The following is an 11,482-nucleotide window of genomic DNA, read 5'->3' on the forward strand; positions in this document are numbered from 1 at the left end:
GGTATCAAAAAGGTCACTAGCTCTGAATACTGTGGCCAGAATGGAAAGAAACAGATAGTGCAGTGCACATTTGCAGTATTCCTGAGTGTTGGGCATATCGTAAATTTGATTGTGTATAGCTGTCAAAAGTTCATGTGAATTTGCTTGTTTAAAAATATAATAATCTTTTGGAAACTTCAAAAATAGTGTACATTTAAAAATGGAACACTGATATTAAAAATTTAACTGCTCCCTCACATATTTTCTTGCTTTTCCCCTCTGATGGGATTGATGAGTTGAGGTGAAAATTCAGTGCTGTCATATGTTTGAAAAAAGTGAAGCTGATTGTAGCTTATATACTACTATTCATAAATTACTAAAATAGAGGATCCTGTGACACATTACACATTATTCAAAGTGTTTAATAACCACTGCATAATCCTTTCCAAAGGACAAATATTCCCTTTACTAACTGGCTTGAGCAGTGATTTAAGAAATTCATAAGCCTGTGATTGAGGAAACATTTTTTATAACCTAAAGCACAGCACCACAATGCAAACTTGAATTGTCCATGCTCAACTAGACCAGTATTTGGTTATACCAAGCTTTTGTCTTAACTTTATCCCTTCTCTGTCCCTCCTCTCCATTCATGTCCCTTTAGCACTGGAAAGTGTTTGATCTCATCATTTGGTATTGCTATTCCTCTGGTTCAGAAGGTTGTAGTTCGTGTCTTGCTCCAGAGACTTAACAAGTTGTGTTTTGTACTTGTCTGTTGTGGAGAGGGGATGTTGTGCTGCTGGAAATGGTACCTTTGGGAGGAGGCATTTAATCCAGTGACAGCAAGAAGTATTCTGGCCAGTGTTTGGAACCAGCCTGGGTTATAAAAAAAAATCAGAGAAACAGAAGCCTTCCTATTATTGTCATTGCTATCTCAGGTATTGGTACACACTCACTTAACAGGCTGATGGTATGCGTATTCTAGTTTCAATGATCTGCTGTATATCCAGTACCAACCTCTGTTAACAGCATCTCATTACCATCTCAACTATTTAAATGGTGCTACCCCTAAACCTCTCCTCATGTTTGAACATTTAAATGTAATATTAATAAAGCTTGGAATCAAAAACTTGACAGCTTAATTCTTGTTATGGATGTAGTAAGCATCTAAAGAAGAAAGGGATTAATATAGGTTGATTTTTACACTTGACTGTTGCAACACTATCAGGCACAGATGCAGAGTAAAGACTGGATGAAATTCGTGGGCAGGCAGCATTTCTGGAGGGTAAGAGATAGTTGATGTTTCAGGTTAACTATCTGTCTGCCTCCACAGATGCTGCCTAACCAACCAATGCAGGAGTTGCTCCAGCAGTTTGTCCTTTGTGCTTTGGGACTTTTGGTTTGTACTCTCTCCCATCTCTGCTATGCTCATGCCTCCATTAAAAATTATTGATTCATCTAACCAATTTACTTTTTAATGATCACTAGGGTTAATTAATAGGTTTTCAGTTGCATGAGAATACTTGTTCTGTGTTTTGTCTTTTATAAGTAACTGCTGCTAACCACTTATTTTTATCAACAAGTAGAATTTAACTGAGCACTGTAATTATTAGGAGATGCTAACATTAAGTTGATTGGAAATCCGTCAGAGGATTAAAAACAAGTTTCCCAAAGTATAAACAGGTGGTGAATGAGTTTGGAGTCTCATTACTGTTTTTTGTGTAGTATATTATTTGGGTGATTTTCCTTTTGCTGCTTTGGTGACTGTTATTTAAAACTATTGTTTAACTCCTATTACTGTGTGCAACTATCAATGTAACATCTTGCATCCCAGGTTTTAATCAAGCTGAATAAGATCCCAGTATTTTAATTCTGCCCCACTGACAAGCATTTCCATTTGTTCTGTCTCTTGTTTATTTTCTACTGAGTTTCCTTTCACCGTGTCCTCTTTTATCTGGGGGTCTGTGACTGACCACTTAATTAGGATGAGTGGGCATGGATTCTAGGGACCCCTCTGTATGGTCCACTGTTGTATAGTTTCATTGAACCAGAGGGCTGAGAACCATCGAGTCTGTCTTCTTGCATAGCTAGGGTTTACTGTGTTATTTTGTTGAGAGAAAGTGAGTGTTTTGCCATCCTCAGTTTTAATATCCATGAATGTACAGAGCTCAGTAATCCTTGGTGTCTATTAAAATATTTAAAGGATAATAAATAAATGATGTCTTCACTTTAGGTTTGCCTATTCAATAGATGTACTCAGTCTTGTAATCCCTGTGTGCAGTAGCTTCATGGTTTCTCAGCACAGTCTTAATGGAAAGTTGGATGGGTAGTCAAAGTAAAGTAAGCTTGAAATTGAAAGTTGGGACGGTGTATTTGTCAAATGTGATGTTCTCAGTGTATGTGTGGGTGATGGACAAAACTCTGGGTTGTGTACAGTATATATACACCTCTGCTTGGTTGATAACTGCACCTTCTGAAGACTAGGGAAGAAAGCAGGGGAATACATTTCTGCTCATTTGTAATCCACTCCTTTCAGAATTGGGGTTGAAGTCCCTAGAAACTCTGGTTCTTGTCTCCATCTGGAAAGAGAACCCGCACATTACCCAATAAACATGTACATGGTTGCTCTGGAGAACTGTTGAGTCTGGTAATCTGGTGCACTGCAGTGGAGGGTATAAAAATCTGGGATCTATCCAAAGCATTGTTAGCAGATTAGAGATGAATTGTGAATGTTAATCCCTTACAGTTTTTGATCCATTTGAGCCTGGGACTGGTCAGCATAAACAACATGGGTGAACACTAATTTGAAGTGCACCTACTCCAAATTTTAGTCTTCTAGTGATCCATCAATTAGAACTAGGGCTTGTATTGGCATTGAATTAATTTGCAACCAGTGATGGTTTGCAGAAATGTTCCTTTCCCCAGGCAAGCTTGGCACCTTTGCATTTCTCTCCCAGCATCTAATTTTACTTGGAAGCGTTGAATTTGATAAATAAGCCAAAATAATTCAGAGTGAAAGCTATTTCTGATGATGTGGCTTTTTAAAAAAAATTAATTTCCATTATTTATCCTCCACCGAAACATGAAATCCAGATTATTTGAAATAAAGCTTAATGTCTGCATTTCATTTAGGACTATTTGCATTGATGGACTAGGTGGCCTTAGTGTTATTGTAGGAGGTTTCTCCAGGTAAGGGAGAGCCGAGATTCGGATGATTCTTGATTTATTCAGTACGCGTGTGCCAAAATGTGGGTGCTCACTTGTTTTTAGTATGGCTTAAAGGAACAGTTGGATTGTTTTTATTTCCTGTTTTTCTTTGTTGGTCAAATGGGGTGTGATTAAAATCTGCCTGTATATTAGGTGGCTATAATTTATAGAAGTTTCACATTTTGCCATCAAGAATTGAGCATCCTAAGGCTTTGTCTGGAGAGGGTCCAACTGGAAAGTGATAGTACAATGGTCATAGCCTAGTGCGTGTTAATTTTAATTCTAACAATGTTCTGATTGGGGGGGGCAAAGCATTTGGGACTTGGAGTCTACCCGAAGTTAATCCAAATTCGCCATTACTTTCTGTGATTGCTGTCTAGGCAAGTGACTGGTCTGCGTGTCACTGCAGCTACTGGTGACAACAGGTATTGGACTTCGGGATTTAAAAAAAAACTGAAACTGCTACTTACAGTTAAGTACAGTGCTAATATATGAAGGCAGGCTGACAAGTCTGATCCTGTGTTCACAAGACTTTGCAAGGCTCTAATACTCTAAATGCAAACTGAACTTCATTAGTTCCCTTGCTCCAATCTGAGTATAAAGCTTATTCTTGTGCTGTGCCCATCTTTGAAATAGCACAGCTTAGGCAACAGAGAATAAATTTAGCATGTTCCTAGTTGGTAGGGTTCTGCAATCAAATGCCCAGGGAGGTTAATGCCAGTAGCTGGACTTGGTCCTCAGTCAGAGATCTTGTACTTCTCTGCCTCATGTTCAGCAGGAAACTGTTTTTGTATTTACTCTGATGTGACATTTTAATATTAACCAGATTTAACCATCATAGGGAATTGTTGGCACCAAGCAGGGTTGAAATTTTTCACATCATACAAACAATTAAAAATGTTTAGTGCTCATCCCCCTGTACATTATCAATTTGAATTGCTTGTATTAGTGAGGATTTGTGATTTATTCACGATATCTGCTTATTAAAATGTATCATTGGCTGGCCACACATGGAGTAGTTCAGCTACCACCTAAGTTATAACTCCAGTATGTCAAAGTGGTGCACACATTCGCAAGAGCATTTTAAGACATATTTGCGCAATGCCTGACTTTTCCTATGGCTATTGTGTATATATTCTTTGATTTTTCTAGTACCAGCCTCCAAGAATATTGAATCACAGATCAATCTTTAACATAAGCAGATCAAGTAAAAGACAACCGCAGTTTCTAAGTAATGAGGCTTTACTTGTGGACTAAGGACATCTCTATAAATCTATAATCACTTTGCTACTCGTACTTGGTTGTAAGCAGTAGTATTCCAAAATGTCTGCTGTTACATTTGGGCTGTAGTAATTTGTCTCCCACACAGGCTTTCCTTCAAGATACCATCAGGTATCTACTTTTCAGAAGATGCAATAGAAGGTCCCCACCTCGGTTACCAGCAGCAGCTCTTGGAAATTCATATTTCACAATGGCTTGGTGAAGATAGTACCAATGAATGTCCACCTAAGACGTAAGCTTTTGCTCTCATCATCACCTCATTGAGGGGGAGGGGTGGGGAGTCAATGTGGACATGAGGAAAACATACTGTTAGAAGTTGCATTTTAGCTTTGAAGTTGGGGATGCATCTTTCAGCTGCCAATGTGACTTTGTATAAAGGAGAAAACCTCAACATATCAGGATGGAAGTTTTTGTGGGGGATTGTAGTAATGTGTGACTATGTGACAGTAGATGTACATGTTCAAAGATCAACAGTTTCCCTGCAAATCAGAACTATGTTGTGTAGTTCAGAACATAACCTGCCATATTGTAAATATACTTTGGTGTTTTTCTAAAAGGTCAAGTTACTAAGTGTCATTTTTTTTCTCTCTGTGTATTCCTCTTATCGGCTGTCCTGATAAAGCACAAGTGAGTATTGAAGGTTTGTTTTAAAGGAAGCATTCATAGCTGCATGTCTTTCATAATTGTGGTGTTTTTGTATGTATGAAGCAAAAAGGGGTGCTGTTACTGAGAAATGATTGATGGGGCAGTACTACTGTAAATATTTTCCATTAGATGCCATTATCTTTGTTATATTTGTTCTATTAGGATGAACTTTGTAGTACATCCAAGTGATTTACATACATCAGTTTGCTCTTTACATTTGTGAGTTATGTACAACAAAGCTGGAGATAGACCATGTAGAAGGGTGTTGCACATATTCTTACACTTTTCTGGGATTTTGTTTTTACATTGAAAGTTCAGATTTTTATTTTAAATATTTGAAGTAAGGAACACCCCACAATATATTTCTCTTTTGTGCTTTAAATACTGTTTATTGGTTTAAAGATATTTTTGAAACCACTATGTTTTGATGTCTGAAATTGGTACAAATTGTCTTGCACATTGATGTGTGTGCTGCAGACATTAACACTAAATGCCAAATGACTTATTTGCGGTCCTCAAACCAGAAGAATGTTCAATGGTTTTTTAAAAATAAAATTTGATGAAAAGTACTGTGTGTTAGAACAGTGTAATAATTTCTTATCAATCCTTGCTAATTGAATTCTTCAACTTTTTCCATCAATCACCGTTTTCATTTTTCTCTTGCCCGTGGTCATCGAGGTCACAGATTCAGAATGTGTTGTCAAAAGTAGTTGAAGCAGTTCAGGGAAGTTAATTTACTTGTCTGGGATCTTGAATGCTGTGCCACTGCTACATCCCTGAAAGATGGTAAGGGTCCTTACTGGCACCAACTGTCCCAGTTTGGGAGCATGCAGACTTAAATACTGTACCAGAACCATTTAACCTACCATTGGTAGGTTTTCGTAGGAGGAAAACAGAGCATCCGGAGGAAACCGGCACAGTCACAGGTAGAATGTACAAAGTCTTTACGGACAGCAGTGGGAAATGAGCCATTGTCTCTGGTACTGTAAAGCATTGTGCTAACCACTCCGCCACCCTGCCATCTCTGGTAGTATGTGATCTCATATGTTTAATTATCCTTTTCCTCTTTTAACGTGGTTATGGTACAACAGAGTGGCTGACCAAGGACAGCAAATTGCTGCAGCTGTCAACTCGTACATTGGCTAGATTCAAGATTGTTCAATGTCATTTCCAGTGCACAAGTGTAAAGGAGAATGAAAAAATTCTTACTCCAGATCCAGTGCAGCACAAAAAAAATCACCATAACATAAAAACACAACAATAATGATAGTAACACAATTAATATAAATACACAAGATAACATATACATTGGTTGTATGTCCATGAAGTGACGCTAGGCACAGGAGTGTCTACATCAGTGACTGACAGGAAGTGGTGGTTGGGAGCGTGATGGAGTGGGTTAGTGGGTGGAGGTGTTGATCAGCCTTACTGTTTGGTGAATGTAACTGTTTTTGAGTCCGGTGGTCCTGCTGTGAAAACTAATTTCCTCCCTGATGGGAGTGGGACAAACAAGCAATGAAACAGGGTGGTTGCAATTTTTCAGCATCTTTCTGTATATGTCCTTGATGGAGGGTAGGCTGCTGCTGGTGATGCATTGGGCAGCTTTGACCACCCATTGTAGAGCCTTCCTGTCTGCGGCAGTTCAGTTTCTGTATCAAACAGTGACGCAGCTTGTTATGATGCTGCTCATCTGTAGAATGATGTGTGTAAAGATGTGCATGGTTCAGCTCTCTTCAGCCTCCTCAAAAAAAGTAGAGGTGTTGGTGAGCTTTCCTGATTGTGTTGAATGTGTTTTGGTATCATGAAAGGTTGTGTGAGACGTGCACTCCCAGGTGTTTCCACTGCTGTGTCACCAGTTTAAGGTGGGGCGTGAGTGGTGCGAGTTCTCCCGGTCGATTATCATCTTGGACAAGTCAGACAACTGACTATCATCCCCTGAAGGACATGAGATACGTTGAGACCAATTATCTGATTCTGCTGTCCTTGACACCAATATCAATGTGCAAAATCTAATTGCACAAATGTTTGTCAAAAGTTATTAAGTGAAACATATTTGTGGAAGTATATTTCTCAGCAAAGCCAGGACAAGTACAAAGTAACGGTATGATGTACAGAGAAAATTGACAAGGGTGTTGCTTGAGAACCTGAGTTACAGATTAACAATGAATAGGTTAGGACTTTATTCACTGGAGTGTAGGAGAATGAGGGGAGAAGCATACAAAGTTATGAGGGGCATAGATGGAGTAAAATGCAAGGAGGTTGTGTGAGACCACAACTAGAAGGCATGGTTTAAGGGTGAAAGGTGAAATGTTTAAGACGAACCTGAGGGGCAACTTCTTCACTGAGAGTGTGGAACAAGCTGCCAGCGGAAGTGGTGGATGAAGGTTTGATTTCAATATTGAAGAGAAATTTGGATAAGTACATGAATGTGATGGGTATAGAGGGCTATGGTCCAGGTGCTGATCAATTGGCCCAGGCAGAATAACAGTTCAACACAGACTAGCTGGGCTGAAAGGTCCATTTCTGTGCTATAATGTTCTATGACACTAAAGGGCATCCATCTCAGCACCTGTCTCATTGCAGCAATATTACTTTGTAGTGTGAATAAATTAAATGTGTTCTTGCTTGTTCATTCTACAAAAATTAATTGATAAAATTGCACTTTTTGCTTTCAGCGAGACATACACTCAGTGGCCATTTTATTCGGTACACCTGTACATTTGCTCGGTGATACCAATATCTAATGAGCCAATCATGTGGCAACAATTCAATGAATGCATAAAAGCAAGCAGAGATGATCAAGAAGTTCAGTTGTTCAGACCAAATATCAGAATAGAGAAGAAATGTAACCTAAGTGACTTTCACCATAGAATACTTGTTGGTGACAGATAGAGTGGTATGAGTATCAAATAAAGTGCTGATCTCTTGGGACTTTCTTTAGAGTTTAGAGAGAATGGTGCAATAAACAGAAAACATCTATAGTGAGTGGCCGTCCTGTGGGTAGGACAATGCCCTGTTAACGAGGAGGGATGGAGCAGAAGCTGGCAGGTGATAGTTGGATCCAGGTGAGGAAGTGTGGTAGGACCAGAGGGAAGAGCCTTGGATTAGAAGGATGTCCCTTTAGAACAGAAATAAGGAGGAATTTCTTTATCCCAATGGTGGCGGATTTGTGGAATTCATTGCCAGTCATTGGGTAAATTTAATGCAGAGGTTTATAAGTTCTTGAATTGTAAGGGCATCAGAAGTTATAGGGAAAAGGCAGGAAAATGGGACTGCAAAGGACAATAAATCAGCCAAGATTCAATGGGCTGAATGGACTAATTCTGTTCCTATGTTTTGTAGGCAGATGGAGGAGGGACAGTAGAAATACAGAGGCTACAAGGTGATGGGTGGAGGTGAGAAAGGGCTGTAGGCAAAGGGTTCTGAAAGGAAAAGTGGAGCATGGATTCAAATGAGAGTGGTGGGGAGGATAGAGGGGAACATTGGGGGGGGGAATCCAGTGGAAGGAGTATGTGGGTGAGGGGCAGATGAAGTGGGTGGAGGAAGAGAAAAATAGGATGATGGGGCTGACAGAGAAACTTGGAAGACCGGGAAGAGAGAGGTCAGGGTTTTCAGTATAAAAGTTAGGGAAGTCATGGTGCAACTTTATAAAACTCTGGTCAGGTTCCGTATGGAGTACTGTGTGCAGTACAGGTGAAGAGGTTCATTGAGACATGGCCTGGATTGGATTGTATTGGCTATAAGAAGAGATTGGATAAACATTGGGTTTTTACTGTGGAGCTTCGGAAGAGGGTGGGGGAGGATGGTAGAAAGAGTCTTTTTCCTAGGGTAGGAATGACAAAATACTAGAGAGCACAGCTTTAGAGTGAGGGAGAAGGGTTTTTTTTAATACAGTGTAGATGCAATCATGGTGTTGAAGAGGCAGGGAATGGAGGGATCTGGGCCATGTACAGGCAAGGAATGGAGGGATATGATATGGGGCATGAACGGGCAGGTGGGATTAGTTAGATTACCAGCACAAAACCATAAAATATAGGAACAGATTTAGGCCATTTAATCCAATGAGTCTGCTCTGCCATTCAAACAGCTAATTATCTCTCAACCCCTTTCTTCTGTCTTTGTAACCTTTGACGCCCTGACTAATAAAGAACCTTCCAGCCTCTGATTTAAATACGCCCAATGATTTGTTCTCCACAGTAGAGTGTGCAATGAATTCCACAGATTTACCACCCTCTGGCTAAAGAAATTCTTTCTCATCTCTGTTCTAAATGGATGTCCTTCTGTTCTGAAGCTTTGCCCTCTGGTTGTAGACTGCCCCACTATAGGAAACATCATCTCCACATCCACTTTATCAAGGGAAATTGAATAAATTTTTGAGCATTTCCAGAATCTGCAGCTTTCTGATCTTCAGTCTGAAAAATACTACAAGAAATTCAGCTTATGGTGGGCACAAGAACCTATTCCTATGCTATATACGTGTTTGGAGTCGCTCTCAGCCAAACTGTGGCCAAGAGTGCCAGTTTCAGTATTTTGCCAGTTTGTCTTTTGAGGGTACGTTGAACGAGCTGGGACTTGTCTCTTTGCAGCAAAGGAGGATGAGAGGTGACTTGATGGAGGTGTACAAAATGATAAGAGATGAAGATTGAGTGGACCTTTTTCCAGGGCTAATACAAGGGGGAATTATTTTAAGATGATTAGAGGAAAGTACAGAGGGAATGTCTAGTTTTTTTAAACCAAGAGAGTGATGGGTACATTGAAAGTCCTGTCCGGGGTGGTGGCAGATGCAGATACATTAAGGGCATTTAATATACTTTCAGATAAGCACATGGATGATAGAAAAAATGAAGGGCTATGTAGGGGGTGGTGAGAAGGGTTAGATTGATCTTAGAGTAGATTAAAATGTTGGCACAACATTGTGGGCCAAAGAGCCTGTTCTGTGCTGAAATGTTCAATGTTCTGTGCTCTGTTTCGATGTTTCTTACATTTTGTAACCCTGTGCAGCTGAGGAGAAGGTGGGAAGTCTGGTTCATGTGTCAAGGGCTTGGTAGTCATGCTTTAATGAAGTGTTGTCACCTCTGGTGAAAATGTGTGAGAGGCTGACTGTTAGACCTCTACTCTGGCAGGATTAATTACCACATCAAACTGCTATGTCTGGCTGCTGCCCAGAACCACGCTGCTGACATCAGAATGGAACTGGCAGGCAACAAAATGTGTGTTTTGCTCTGGCTTTCACCACAGGCCACACGTCAGAAATAGTTTAAAAGCAGGATCTTGAAGGAGGGAGGAGCCGAGGCAAATTACTCTCCCCGGGGAACTGTTACTGAAGAGGTTGCTGGGGGTGCAAGCAGATGAGGCCTGCAGACCTGCCATCCTGGGCTCTCAGAAGAAGTGACTTCAAGGTTCAAGAATGTCTAATGTAATTTCCAGTACCTAAGTGTAAAGGAGAATGAAATAATTGTTACTAAGGATCTGTGGTTAAGAAGGCATATGGTGCATTGGCCTTCATCAATTGTGGGATTGAGTTTCAGAACCGAGAGGTAATGTTGCAGCTATATAGGACCCTGGTCAGACTCCACTTGGAGTACTGTGCTCAATTCTGGTCGCCTCACTACAGGAAGGACATGGAAGCCATAGAAAGGGTGCAGAGGAGACTTACAAGGATGTTGCCTGGATTGGAGAGCATGCCTTATGAGAATAGGTTGAGTGAACTCGGCCTTTTCTCCTTGGAGTGACGGAGGATGAGAGGTGACCTGATAGAGGTGTACAAGATAATGAGAGGCATTGATCGTGTGGATAGTCAGAGGCTTTTTCCCAGGGTTGAAATGGCTAGCACAAGAGGGCATAGTTTTAAGGTGCTTGAAAGGAGGCACAGAGGAGATGTCAGGGGTATGTTTTTTACACAGAGAGTGGTGAGTGCGTGGAATGGGCTGCCGGCAGCGGTGGTGGAGGCGGATATGATAGGGTCTTTTAAGAGACTCCTGGATAGATACATGGAGCTTAGAAAAATAAAGGGCTATGGGTAAAGCCTAGGGAGTTCTAAGGTAAGGACATGTTCGGCACAGTTTTGTGGGCTGAAGGGCCTGTATTGTGCTGTAGGTTTTCTATGGTTTTATGTTTCTATGTTTCAATGCAGCATGAAGAAGCACAACAAGATAAAGAACACAATAATAAAAAAAATCACAATAAGTTTAAATAGTTCAATATACAGACTTGTGTAGCCCTTTGGCCTACTGACTCCATGCTAACCATCAGGTAGTGGGGTGATTACAAAATAATTTAGTTAGAGATGCAGCAGGGTAACAGGCTCATCTGGCCCGATGAGCCCAGGCCACCCAATTAACCTACTAGCCTGTACACCTTTGGAATGTGGGAG

The sequence above is a fragment of the Mobula hypostoma genome, chromosome 4, assembly GCF_963921235.1.
Source record: "Mobula hypostoma chromosome 4, sMobHyp1.1, whole genome shotgun sequence".
Lineage (NCBI taxonomy): Eukaryota > Metazoa > Chordata > Chondrichthyes > Myliobatiformes > Myliobatidae > Mobula > Mobula hypostoma.